The sequence below is a fragment of the Chaetodon trifascialis genome, chromosome 7, assembly GCF_039877785.1.
Source record: "Chaetodon trifascialis isolate fChaTrf1 chromosome 7, fChaTrf1.hap1, whole genome shotgun sequence".
NCBI classification, from domain to species: Eukaryota; Metazoa; Chordata; class Actinopteri; order Chaetodontiformes; family Chaetodontidae; genus Chaetodon; species Chaetodon trifascialis.
Window position 1 is genome coordinate 22,130,750 of NC_092062.1, and position 12,307 is coordinate 22,143,056.

The 12,307-nt window shown below is 44.9% G+C and overlaps 1 protein-coding gene across 3 annotated transcripts in view; it reads left to right on the plus strand.

Annotated features, from left to right (window-relative positions):
* The first annotated feature begins 324 nt into the window (after positions 1-324).
* Positions 325-12,307, plus strand: part of arhgef1 (Rho guanine nucleotide exchange factor (GEF) 1) — a 38,555-nt gene continuing 26,572 nt past the window's right edge. For 2 of the 3 annotated variants that reach the window (XM_070967280.1, XM_070967282.1), the window contains exon 1: positions 328-389. The gene's annotated coding sequence lies outside the window, so the exon portion shown is untranslated. Of the gene's footprint in view, positions 390-12,307 lie in introns of all 3 variants that reach the window. The other variant, XM_070967281.1, reaches the window with a different exon arrangement.

A 12,307-nucleotide genomic window follows, 5' to 3' on the forward strand; every position in this document is an offset into this window, starting at 1 on the left:
AAAATAAAAACACAGTAATCGTTAAATATAACGCTTGTTAAGTAGTGAAGTGTGGCACAGTGAGGAGTCAGTGGGGACAGATTATTGTGTAACACAGTGCGGAAACGAGCCGTCTAAACCGTAATTTATCTTTTTTTAATGACGCTCGAGCTGTAAAACACACATAAAGGAATGCACATTTGTATTGTTTTTATGCGTTATCGGATACAAAATTTTAAAACGTGAACTCCTCATTTTTCCGCCTTTTGATCGACCCCGTGCCTTTTTTTTTTTTTTTTTGGATGTGTACTTCCGCGTACAATGTTTTTTTTTTTCCCCACTGACACACGACAACTTTCGAACAGGAAACCTATTAGACGCTTCGACTGTCGTTTTCTCTGTATTCACGGGTGAGTATATTATCTTAATACTATGCCGACGAGCTTTTCAAAGCCCTTGAACTTTTCGTGACTCTGTGTGGTCCAGTTTGAAGACTTGGTGGATGTTTGTTTTAGCGAGAGAAATGGCTTATCCCCCCCCCTCCTGGAGCCCGAGCGGCGGACGGTTCGATCCGCATACAGGAACGCGGTGCTCGGCTGCGCGGCGTATCCCGTCCTCTCTGCTTTAAAAGCAAGAAAACTAGCTGATAACGGTGTTATTTAACACTTTGCTTAATGAATGTACCACTGGCGCAAGCATGGCTCTACGTTAGAAACTTTGAGTGTGTGTCAGAAGCGTGGAAGTGGAAGTTTTCTGCGTTGAACAACTTCAGGTAGCACCGCTGGACCGTGTGTGTTTCCTGGCAAAGCCGTCTCGGATTTTACGACTAGGCTCTTTTTGGGTCTGGTCCCAACGTACAAATCACTGTAATATTCTCAAAAAGAGTTATGCTGTGTCAATGGTAGTCAGTGGGGAGTTTTACAGCTGGTGACCTTGTGAAATTTAATGTATTCATATCTTCTTTTCAGCAGTGTCCTCCTCCTGACATGTTTCACAGGGGGGCTGCGGTTGTGTCTCATATGGAAAATTCAGCTACAGAATATGTATTTTTCTTCTTTAATTGCCTTTTATTTGCTGTTTTCCTATCGTCAAAGGACTCTCAGCGTGGTGATTGTAGAGACTTTGGTAATCAGTACCAGATCAAGCCTTTTGTCTCTCTTATTTAATTGTTTTTGTACAACATGAAAGAGGGGTACAAACCTGCACAGTATGACTCCAGTCCCTCCCAGCTTTCCCTCCACCCCCATACCTCTCATCTAACCGGCCCATATAGAGTGGGGGGGTTTCAGTGCAGACACCGTTCAGTAATTAGTGTCTGCATATAATTGATTTCCCATGATGATTTTGCCTTGTGCAGGGCAGGACGATGCCTGTGCAGCGTAGACGAGGGTTTCCTGTGCTCACAGGAAGCTGCAATTACTGAACATGTAGTGCGGCTTCATAATCTCACCTCCGTCATTACCTTCAGAGAGGAGGGTGGATCAGTGTGGGTTGTGCTTGCCGGTTATGTTTTAATTAATCACTCCTGCAAACAGTGACATTTTTTAAGGCAACTGGCCGGGCCAGTTTGGCTTAGTTGCGCCTCGGTGACTTGCACTCCTCTGAGGCTTTGGTCTGCGAGCGTGAGCCCTGTCCAAGCAAACTCATTACTCCAGTGCATGTTGATAACCGCTCGGCTTTCTGATTATTAGACAGTGCCAATGCGCGTGTTAAGGGCGTTGCAGCTGGTGGTTTCGGAGACTGTGACGTGGTTCCCCAGCCAGCTGCTGCGCCCCAGTGTGAAGCAGGCCCTGCCACTTCCTGTTACGCTCTGCTAGACTAGAGGAGCACTGCACTTGTCATCTCTCTCTCTCCACGTTTTACAAGTGCAGGCTTGTCTGGAGCCCAAAGGCTACCTTCTCTTCCTTTTAAAGGAATGTTGGCTATAATCTGAGTTGCCGTGCCCCTCTCTCTGCCTCCCTGCCTCTCACTCTCCCTATTGTCATAGGCCAACGTAAACTCACCCACATCCACTGTCTCTCAGAGGGTAGGAAGATAACCTGGGAGAGGGCTGCAACGAGGCCTAACAGTTGTTGTTAGCCTGTATGAGAGATACCCAACAACTGGAATGACAGGTAATGGCACCCGCAGTTGAACAGCCAGGGGGTGTCCTAAGGGCCTGGAGCTGTGTTGCAGGCAAGCTAATAATTTACTGTAGCCAGGCTGGGACTTCAAACGAAACACAGGTATTCTTCTCTGGCTGCAGTTAGATTGACGCACAGGCAGCAGATAATGAGAGACAGAGCACACTGGGCTGCTCTTCTTCTCTCCGCGGGTCAGAAATCTTCTGATTCCTCCTGAATGAGTGCAGCGGGTGAGGAGGAGTGAAGTTACAAAAGTGTGTGTGTGTGTGTGTGCGTGCGTGTGTGCACACGCATAGGAAGGTGGTTATGCTGCACTGCGCCTGCGACACAACTATATTTGAAACCGCAGCTAATCTCAGCAGCGAGCAAGGTGACACACTGGAAGGTGCAACTGAGTGTTCCTGCAGTTGTTTGCACAGATCGTGGAAACACGCGTTGTGTGTTATTATATACAAAGAGTGAGACATTAGAGATTTCTACGCTTCCCGTCTTTTAATATCTGTGGTTGCCGCAGGCAGTTTGTGGGTGATAAATACGTGAGCGAGCGGGAGTGTGTACCGTGATTTGTCCGGTATTTACCCGGTTATTAACTGATGGTTCCTTAAAGAATACCCTGGACAGATAAGACTAAAAGACAAAACAATAGCAAGGCCTGTTTCGCTAAGAAAAGCATAGATATAAATAATAAGACGAATGATGGCTGAGTTCCATTTAGCTGCTTCAGTTTCAGGGTCCTGACATGGCCGATACAACGATGCATTGGAATTGCTGTTCACTCCAAAATCATCATTCTTATCACAATATCTGCCATCATCATCATTTTTTTTGTTGCATGTTGTTCACTGCTTATCCTTCGCAGGGCGGCAGGCGGGCTGTAGCCAATCCCAGCTGACATTGACTGTAAAACATCCTGTCGGTCAAAGCCATTAGTCGCTCGACCTCTTGTCCTGGGATCGGACATGCTGGATCGCTGTCACGCTGTCATGGCTCAGTGGGACGCCTGAATAGAACGGAGCCATTGCTGATGTCTTTAGTGACACCTGTGCTTTCACTACGACGATAAGTCAAAATGTCCGCAGTGACAAAGACTGATGCTAGAGACGGCTGAGGCTGCATCGTCCTCATTCACTCATTCACTGCTCCCTGTATGACAGACGTTCAGAAGTTAACTGTGTGCTGCAGTTATTAATCAGAGACGGGTGTCATGTCATGTTCACGTTCAGAATTCAGACAGATGAAATGGCAAACAGTTAATGTGAATGGACTATGTAGTAAATATGGAGTCATTTTAGGACACAGTCAAAGAAGAGACAGTGGAGTCATTTACCATGAAATTTGCACCATACATCATATTGTTATTGCAGTTTAATAGAATATTTTTGCCTTATTGCAACTTGCTAGTATGTGTGGATTTAATGATATGAGGTTTTCTAAGTAGCTTTAAAGGCTAACTCCAGTGAAACATCTCCTCCAATTCCCATAATGCAACCTGGTAAACGCCCACATCTTTAAAACGCCACATCCATAGTTTCTGTCACATGTTACAAGTGTTTATTGTCCAAGCCCAGAGTGAGATAACCCTGATGACATCATCGGGGTCATGTTCTCAGGTTTTAGAGTTCACTGCAGAGCCACAGAAGACATTTTTTTTTAGCTGTTTTCACAGGCAGAAACCGGTTTTCACATGCTGTACAAGGAATTTGCAGTGGAGTTTTGGGTTACGTTAAGAGAAAAGAGACAAGTACTGTAAAAGTCTAGAGTCATAAAATCAAATTGACACTTAGAGTATGTGAAATATAGGTATTAGAAATGAGTTGTAAAAGGGCTGCAAGGCGCTCTTCAAACAGAAAACCACAACACTCACCTGCACTGACTTGTTCCTCCCCTTGTCTGAGCTGACAAAGGGTTTTTTTCAGCGCAGGCAAAGCACTGTTTATTATTGTCATCGGTTAGTTTCATAGCACTTATTATGAAACTTAAACACAAGTGCCGCTGTGCAGCAGTCATACCCTGTCAGCTCATTCACCGGACAATGATTTTTAAGTGAAAGAGCTCACACAGGCGAACACACACGGCGTACTCACCTGCCAATCTCTGTCATCTCTCTGCTGTCTTTAGGCCTGCTTCACACACTGCAGCGAAGCAAGGCAGGGCTCGCAACACGTAAGCATGTGTGGTCAAAGTGTGCGCACGCGTGAGAACCCCACCCGCAATTTCATGACCCCAAAATGAATCTCGGTGTGAGCGTTTACGTGCGCTCACAGTTGATTATGAGGAGTTTTGTCAAAGTATAACCTGGGCTTCTGCAGGTTGCTCCTCACTGAAAAAGGTAGAAAATGGAAAGAGTTGCATCCGTCTGTACAAGTGTGAGTCAGAGAGATGGCTGGAAAGCTGATGTGACGGCGAGGGATGGGGGGGGGGGCAGCACAGAATGAGCTCTTTCATTCGAGGGTCAGGGTGGAAAAAGCGAGAGCAGACTCCATAGATGATGTTTACTCTTGACGAGTGAAAGATGGGGGTATGGTGGGGTGAAAGGTCCTCCAGTCTGACTGAGTGAGTGTGTGCAGACAGTGTGCTGGCTGTGTGTCAGCACAGGCCTCGACAAACAAAAGGGAATCTTGTATTTTGTAATAACACTGTGGATGCATTGATAATCACTTCTCTGATTCCAGCTCTTGTCATTCTGAATAATGCTGATTTCTCTCTCCACCCGTAAAGTTTACCTATTCTGTCAGTGTAGCTGCTGTTTGGTGCAGATGCTGCTTTGCTGTACTTGCCTTAATTCATTAGTACATTTTTCTCAAGCCCATCTGTTTTCCTTCTGGATAATCAGTTCATATTTCAACTGAAATACCTCAAATCTGCTGGCTCCAGCTTTGTAGCAGTGAAGATGTGATGTTTTTCTTTGTTTTACATGACAGTAAATTGACTGTCTTTGGTTTGCAAAGTTGCAAAATGTTAGTTTGGGCTCTGGGAAATAGTCATTTTTACTGTTTTCTGATATTTTTTAAAACAAACAAACAAACAAACAAACAAAAAAAACACCCTATAAAAAATCAATAAGAGCAGCAGAGGAGGGATTCATCTTTTAGAAAATATGGACAGCCAATAGATTTCACATACAGAGTTGTTAATCTGTGCATGTAAAAAACACAGAACGGTTAATCTGTGCGTGTAGAAAACACAGAACGGTTAATCTGTGCGTGTAGAAAACACAGAACGGTTAATCTGTGCGTGTAGAAAACACAGAATGGTTAATCTGTGAGTGTAGAAAACACAGAACAGTTAATCTGTGAGTGTAGAAAACACAGAACGGTTAATCTGTGAGTGTAGAAAACACAGAACAGTTAATCTGTGAGTGTGGAAAACACAGAACGGTTAATCTTTGAGTGTGGAAAACACAGAACGGTTAATCTGTGCATGTAGAAAACACAGAACGGTTAATCTGCATGTAGGAAACAGAACGGTTAATCTGTGCATGTAGAAAACAGAACGGTTAATCTGCATGTAGAAAACACAGAACAGTTAATCTGCATGTAGAAAACACAGAACAGTTAATCTGCATGTAGAAAACACAGAACAGTTAATCTGCATGTAGAAAACACAGAACGGTTAATCTGTGCATGTAGGAAACACAGAACGGTTAATCTGGCACAGCATCTACATTCATACTGCTGTAGCTTGCAGGTATTGAAAGCATCCCTGTGACGTGTACTGGCACACAATGCTTAATATCTGTATGACATACCGAAAATGATTGGGATACCTCTCTTGATAGATGGAGCCTATTTTTAAAGTAGTTGTCATCTGATACTGATAAGCGTTCTCGGGCTGCAGCTAACCATTGTTTTAATTCATGATTCATTTGATAGATAAGATCCAAAGTCCATCGGTGGACTGTGGAAGCACGCTAAGTACTGCTTACTTTTTAGGTTTCAGTTTATTTGCAGCTCTTGGGAAAACAAAGAGTTTGAAGGCTCCAGAGGGCGCGACATCTGATAGAGTGCCTCAAGTGATGTCACTTGAGTCGGCCGGGACTGAAGAGTAGAAGTTGGACAACGGAGCGAAATCATTTGAGGGTGTGGAGTTTGAACGAAACGAGTTTATGTGCCGCTACTAGCATAACATATATGAATCTCCAACTGAACGTATGCGAGTTGCATTGTGGGTAATGTAGGCGGACAAAGACAAATCTGATGCTAAAACAGTGGGAACTTGTTTTATCAATATTTTGGCTATATACTCTCAAATATTGGAGTTATCAGCTCTATTGTTGGCCAAAGTTGGAGTCATTATTTCATCATTTGATTATGATTGGTCGAGATAAAGAGTGAATTATCCCACGATGCCTTATTAGGCGGCCAATCCCGAGGGGGAGAGAAGAATGTTGCATGTCTGGATTGCTCGCTGCTGGCCTGAAGTAAGCGTGAACCAAGGTGTGCTTGTGCGCAAGTGCAGAGGCATTTTTGGCCTCAGAGACTTTGATTCTGGGCAGAATAAAATTCCTTCCAAATGTTCGCTGTCAGCTTGTTGCTGCTGCTTCGTTTGGTATCGTCTTAAGATCAGCGAACTGACGATAAATACGCAGTGGATGGATGAGGAGAGGTTTTTGTCACAAAGTCAGAGGTTTCTGTGTTTGGCCTGAGCAATTACTGCACACACACATGCACACACACATACACACATGGAAGCAGTTAGGCCAAGCTGGAGGTTCACTGTGAGCTGCCAATCCATGCCAGTCGATTGGCCCCGGCCTATCAACTGTTTCCATGGAGCCAATGACCTCTATATGGGGACAGGGAGGGAGCGAGAGAGCAGGAGAGGATGGAGGGGGTGGGTTTGGGTGGGGGCGGCACTTTGTTGGAGCAAGAGAGCGAAGTGTACTTTGGCTCTGAGGAGAAACGAGAGGAAAACCAAGAGAGGTTGGGTTGAGCCTCGGTGAATATGTGCGGACGTGTGCACGAAGAAGGGAGGAGGTTCAGCGGTGGCTTATTTGGGATACCTTGTTTAACATCATCCTCAAAAGGATGGGCTGACATGGGGCGTGGGGGGTGGGGGGTAATGATCAGCATCATTAAAAACCTCTGAGAGCGATGTAGGTCAGGGATGCTCTGCAACGGTTGTGTCCCAATAAAATCATATTGCCACAAAACTCTCAGAGGAGACGCACGAGTGGTGCAAGAAGTCCTTTCTCACAGCGGGATTCAACAATGTGATCGCTTTGGACTTATAGCTAAAAACAGCATGTAAGGCAGAACCCAGTGAAGCAATGAAAAGACCTGCCTGTGTTTTCCCTGCACCATTGGCCATAATCTTATTTTAGCCACTACGTAATGGTCGTTAAATTACATAATTGGCCCTTGTCTGCCGGCCATGAATGCACTGGCTGTCTTGGAGCGATCGCACAAGGGGCTTTATTTTAGGCCGAAGGTGGAGGAGACGAAGGAGGTTAAGACAGCGAGAGAAAAATGGAGCAGAAGGTGTGGGGAGGTGCACGAGAAAGAAGGGATGAGAACAGAAAAGGATGTGGTCGGAAGAAGAAGAAGAGAGGAGGAGGAAAAAAAACACGTTGTCACACTTTCACCGCAGACGAGCCTCTGCCTCTCACGCACACGTCGATGCCACTTCCCTTGTACTCGCCCTCTGCTGTGCTGCGCTATCTCCAGGATCTCACAGTGCACCCCCTCCTCTGTTGTTTGCTTGCTGTCAGCACGGTGACGAGATCTCTGGGATCACTTTGCCCTCCGTAATACTCGGACCTCTGTTCTGCTGGCCTTGTTGAACTAACATGCAGACATTCAGGCTTGTTAACTTGAAGGGTCTTATCTCTGTGAATATATAACATCCTTATCTTTCAATCGAGTCTCTGTTTATTGAATAATTTAAAATGCTTGCGTTGTGCATTTGGCCAATCGCTTCGGCAGCAATACCTTTGATCCAGCTTTTTTTTATTGCACTTTCAATAAATTGGGGGGTTGTGAAAGACAGATTTGAAAAGTGAATGATCACAATCGAAGCAGCGGGGATTGAGATGTCCTGACTTTAAGCCACAAGCGTGGGTCACACACTTCCCATAATGCAACTCTGCCGTCTCTCATCAGAGCGCCTATTTCTGGTGAATGCCCACGTTTTTCCCCAGTTGGTAGCGCAGGCTTTTTGTCTCAAGCTCAATCCGTCATAATCCTGGTGACGTCGTTAAGGTTATTTTCCCAGATTTTAGAAAGCTGCATCCCAGCCGCGTTATACAACCGTGTCCACAGGCGTTGTGCTGCCCGTGACGCCTAAGGTGAACTTTAGGTGTAAAGTCAATGGAGTGCCCGTTTAAGACGTTTTTCCAAGGTGACGAAACCCTGCTAACCCCAACAAACAGTGAGCTGTGCAGTCAAACGAATGTATTAATACGGGAGTTAACTCATTTTTACTTCTGGTTATTTGCTCTTGTATATCAACAATCAATCGATTAATCAAGATAATCAGCATTTTAAGCTGTAATGAAAATCATTAGTAGCAGTTCAAAATGAGCTCCATCTCAACCAACTACAACAGTAGCTTTTGTATTTATTTATATGTACTGAGAGTATTTTTACTTTTAATACTTAAAGTGCATTTTTCTGGTTATACTAGTTATACTACACACTTTTACTGGAGTCACATTTCCAATGCAATGCTTTAACTTGTCATTGAATACTTCCCCCACTAATTATAATTTGCCTTCCACTTGTGGCTGTGTACAGTTCACACTTTGCTCAGACTACAGAGCATGTTTTCACTGTTTTCACTGCTAACTCAAACCGAACTCTTCCAGCTGCAGCTCAAATGATTTGGTCAAGGCTGTTTCAGGTCTGGGTCTCTGCTCAAACACACTTCATGGATGCCCCTGTGCTTGTTAGACTTTCCAGAGTTTCTCACACTTAAGTTTCCATTGCCTGTTTTTCCTTTCTTCTCACTGTTCCTGCCTTCTTCTTCATTTCCTGCTGCAGCGCGTCCCCTCTTTTAATTCCACCTCCACGCTCCCTCTCCTCCTCCTCCTCCTCTCTCCTCACAAGGCGACTTGCCTTTTTTTTCCCCTCTGTTTAGTCTGTGGGGTTCATAGAGGCCAGTGCTTGCAGCCACGGTCATGTTTACCACTCCTGCCAAGTCCTAGATGTGCATGAAGGCAACACAGGCCTTGATATCAAGTACAACAAATAAATTAGCAGATTTCCTGGTGAAAGCTTGAAAACTATGAAAGAATAATTGTTGAGATAAAAGTATGAGCGCATGTTTCATGCTGTTGAGGATCCCATTTTTATTTCTCCTCTCTTTGTCGTGGTGTATCCGTCTCAAAGCCATCGCACTGCCTCTGTGGCGTCTTAAAAACCCCTTCAGAACGCTCATGTTTGCTAAACGCGCCTGTAAACCCTGCAGTGTAAGCCACCCTCTCCTTCTCTCTTGAACGCCCTGTTCCTCATTTGTTCATCACTGGGGTTTCGTTCATGCTGTGCAGTAACTTCCTTTTCTTGGTCCCGTGTGAACTTGGCTCTGGAGGTTTCTTTGATGCACTTTTTGTCTGCCTTTTCTCACCCTCACCGTCTTTCTCTCCATCTCTCTGCCTCGCTTTCTCTTTCTCTCTCCCTCGTTTCATCTGATAGGTCGTACAAAAAATGGCTCTGATAGCTTCCTGAGGAAATTACACCCACTTCCTGTCTGTGTGCCTCTCCATTTGCCACCTTCCACTCCTCCAGCTTTTTTTTTTTCTTCTTCCTCTTCTTTGCTCGGGCGCCTCAGGGTGCAGCCGCTGGAAGAGCAGCGGTGCTGGTAGGAATCCCCCCCAGTCTCTGCTAATGAGGCTGAGGCCTGATGAGAGAGCCAGATAAACAGCAGCACAAACACAGCAAGCTATAGCCATTAGCTGCTGGGCTATTTTTGGACACGGCCCTCACAGCATATAGAGGACAGGACACAGCCTATTGTGGCTGAGTGTAAGAAGAGAACAGTGACCTATACTTATACAATAGCTTCTCTGGCCAGGTGCATCTAGTAATTGTGAAGGAGGTAAGCTCTAATTTTAGTCTTTTCAGTTCAGGGAGATGTATGCGGAGTGTCCTTTCACCAGCTGGTAACTTAAGGGGTTTATTTTTTTCCCTGCTTGGATCAGTTGCTAGCTCTCGTTCTAGTGTCTACACATGATCAATCGCTTCACGCTGGCTTGAGGCATAGTTTCACTCCATTAACAGGAAAACTTGAATTTTACACCTTGTCCCTGCACTCAGAGTTCAAATCCGCTAGTCTCGCTTAGCCAGACCTTTCTCCTCAGAGCTGCACCCATTATCACTTTGGTATAGGTGGAAAAACCATTGCATTTCTGTAAACCAATCACATTTGTCTTGGGTGGTGCTAAGCCCAGGATGTAGTAACGGTGCCCTTGCAAAATAGCGTTTGTCCGGGGGGTGGTGGAACATTTGCACGTGGGCATTAAAATGACTAAAATGACTAAATGCTGCTTGCTTTTTAACGTCGTTAGCATCCAGGCTACGTTGAGGGTAACTTGCCATTTTCAGTGCAGATCAGCGCGTAGGTTGTTAGCATCAGGGATTTTGAATCTATGATATGCAGACAGTGGAAGGGCATCGTACCACTGACCAAGACGCGTCCCAGAGTTTGCTGACGTGTTAGTACAGTATAAAGCCGCCGTGTGTAGGATTGTATGATTACAGCGTGTTTGTGTACGTGTTTTTCTTTGCAAAAATGAGACAATCTATGTGACAAGTGTTGGGGGAGTTGACAGAGGACAGTTGTGTCAACGCATCTTTTATTTGTCTGTCTTTATCTGTGTCACCTCTGACTACACCCTGTTCCACTGGCTATGTTTACATGCCACACATATTCTGATTGTAGCATTTTCTTATTTAAAATGTGGGATACGCCGATTGTAGGAGCACTCTTTGGACATGTATACAGCACATTTACAGGATGCATCTCAGTTGGGATTTTACTGCAGTTTGCCTCATGGTCTCTTCCCTGTTTACAGTCCGCTCCATGTGTTATAAACAAAGCAGGCAGTGTGCAAGACCTTTCCAAGGCACACATTTCTGTTCAGAAGGAGAAACACACCTACTTTAATACGTCAAGAAATACCAAAAAAAAAAAAGTTTTTGGATATGTGCAGCTATCGCAATGCTGACCTTTTCAAGAAGGTGGCTGAGTGCACAGCTGCATGTAAGCAGGAATATTAGTGAGATATTCATAAGCACAAAAACCTGAAGTGTGAAGTGTGCTCTGTGGCCACACCCAGCAGTGACGTCACTACCTGTACATCACTGCAACAACAACAGTGAGGAGACGTCTTGTGTCGAGCAGTTGAACTTATGAAATGAAAAACGTTTCCATTTTCATAGATTGTGGATTTGAGATAGAAGGAGAAGATATAATGTTCAGATTTTTTAATGTAATGGATTTGTATGTGTGTGTGAAACAGAGTATTTTTAGATATCTTAAAGCATGAATTTAACTGAATTTAACTGTCGATCACCAGTGCAGACACTTGGCGCTTACTCTCCGTTCAATCCACCGGTGAGTGCAGTTCAGAGCATGACGTCATCCCTATTGTGAGGAAAGCTGTGAGCTGTTAACATCGACATGTGACTGTGGACTGTGCTTTTGATCTGTGTGTGTGAAATGACTTCTCTATTTTTAGATGCCACATGCTTTGTGCCACCTTCAACTGTGGGGTTAAAGGGACGTTTTCTGTTTACTGAATGAAGAAGACAATAGAAAAGCAGAATGCAGCTTGTGTGCAACAATAAGACAAATCACTGTTGACCAATCAGCCTAATGACAGACTGGTTGGTTTGATGTTGATGCACTCATAACACTGCGATGCCACTGAGGAGCACCTGCATTAATAAGCACTACCATTTGACCCGATCCTGGGCGGGTAAACTCACCGCACCGTCCTCGCTCATTGACAGGTGTGGGCCCCACCAGTCGCGGTATGGACGCTGAAGATGCCCACTTCGGGGTGAGGTCACAGTTTGACTCGTCCACTCTTCTTGGTCTGAGGGGTTTCACTAAAACCGCTTATTGTTTCACAATGGTCGCGGGCTTTGCACAAGACCTGATGTAACGGTTATAATTAGCCTGCAGCGTATCCTCTGTGTGACCTGGTGGAAATATGAAATGCTGAACTGTTACTACGACTGCATCTATATGTTCCAGAGGGCTCA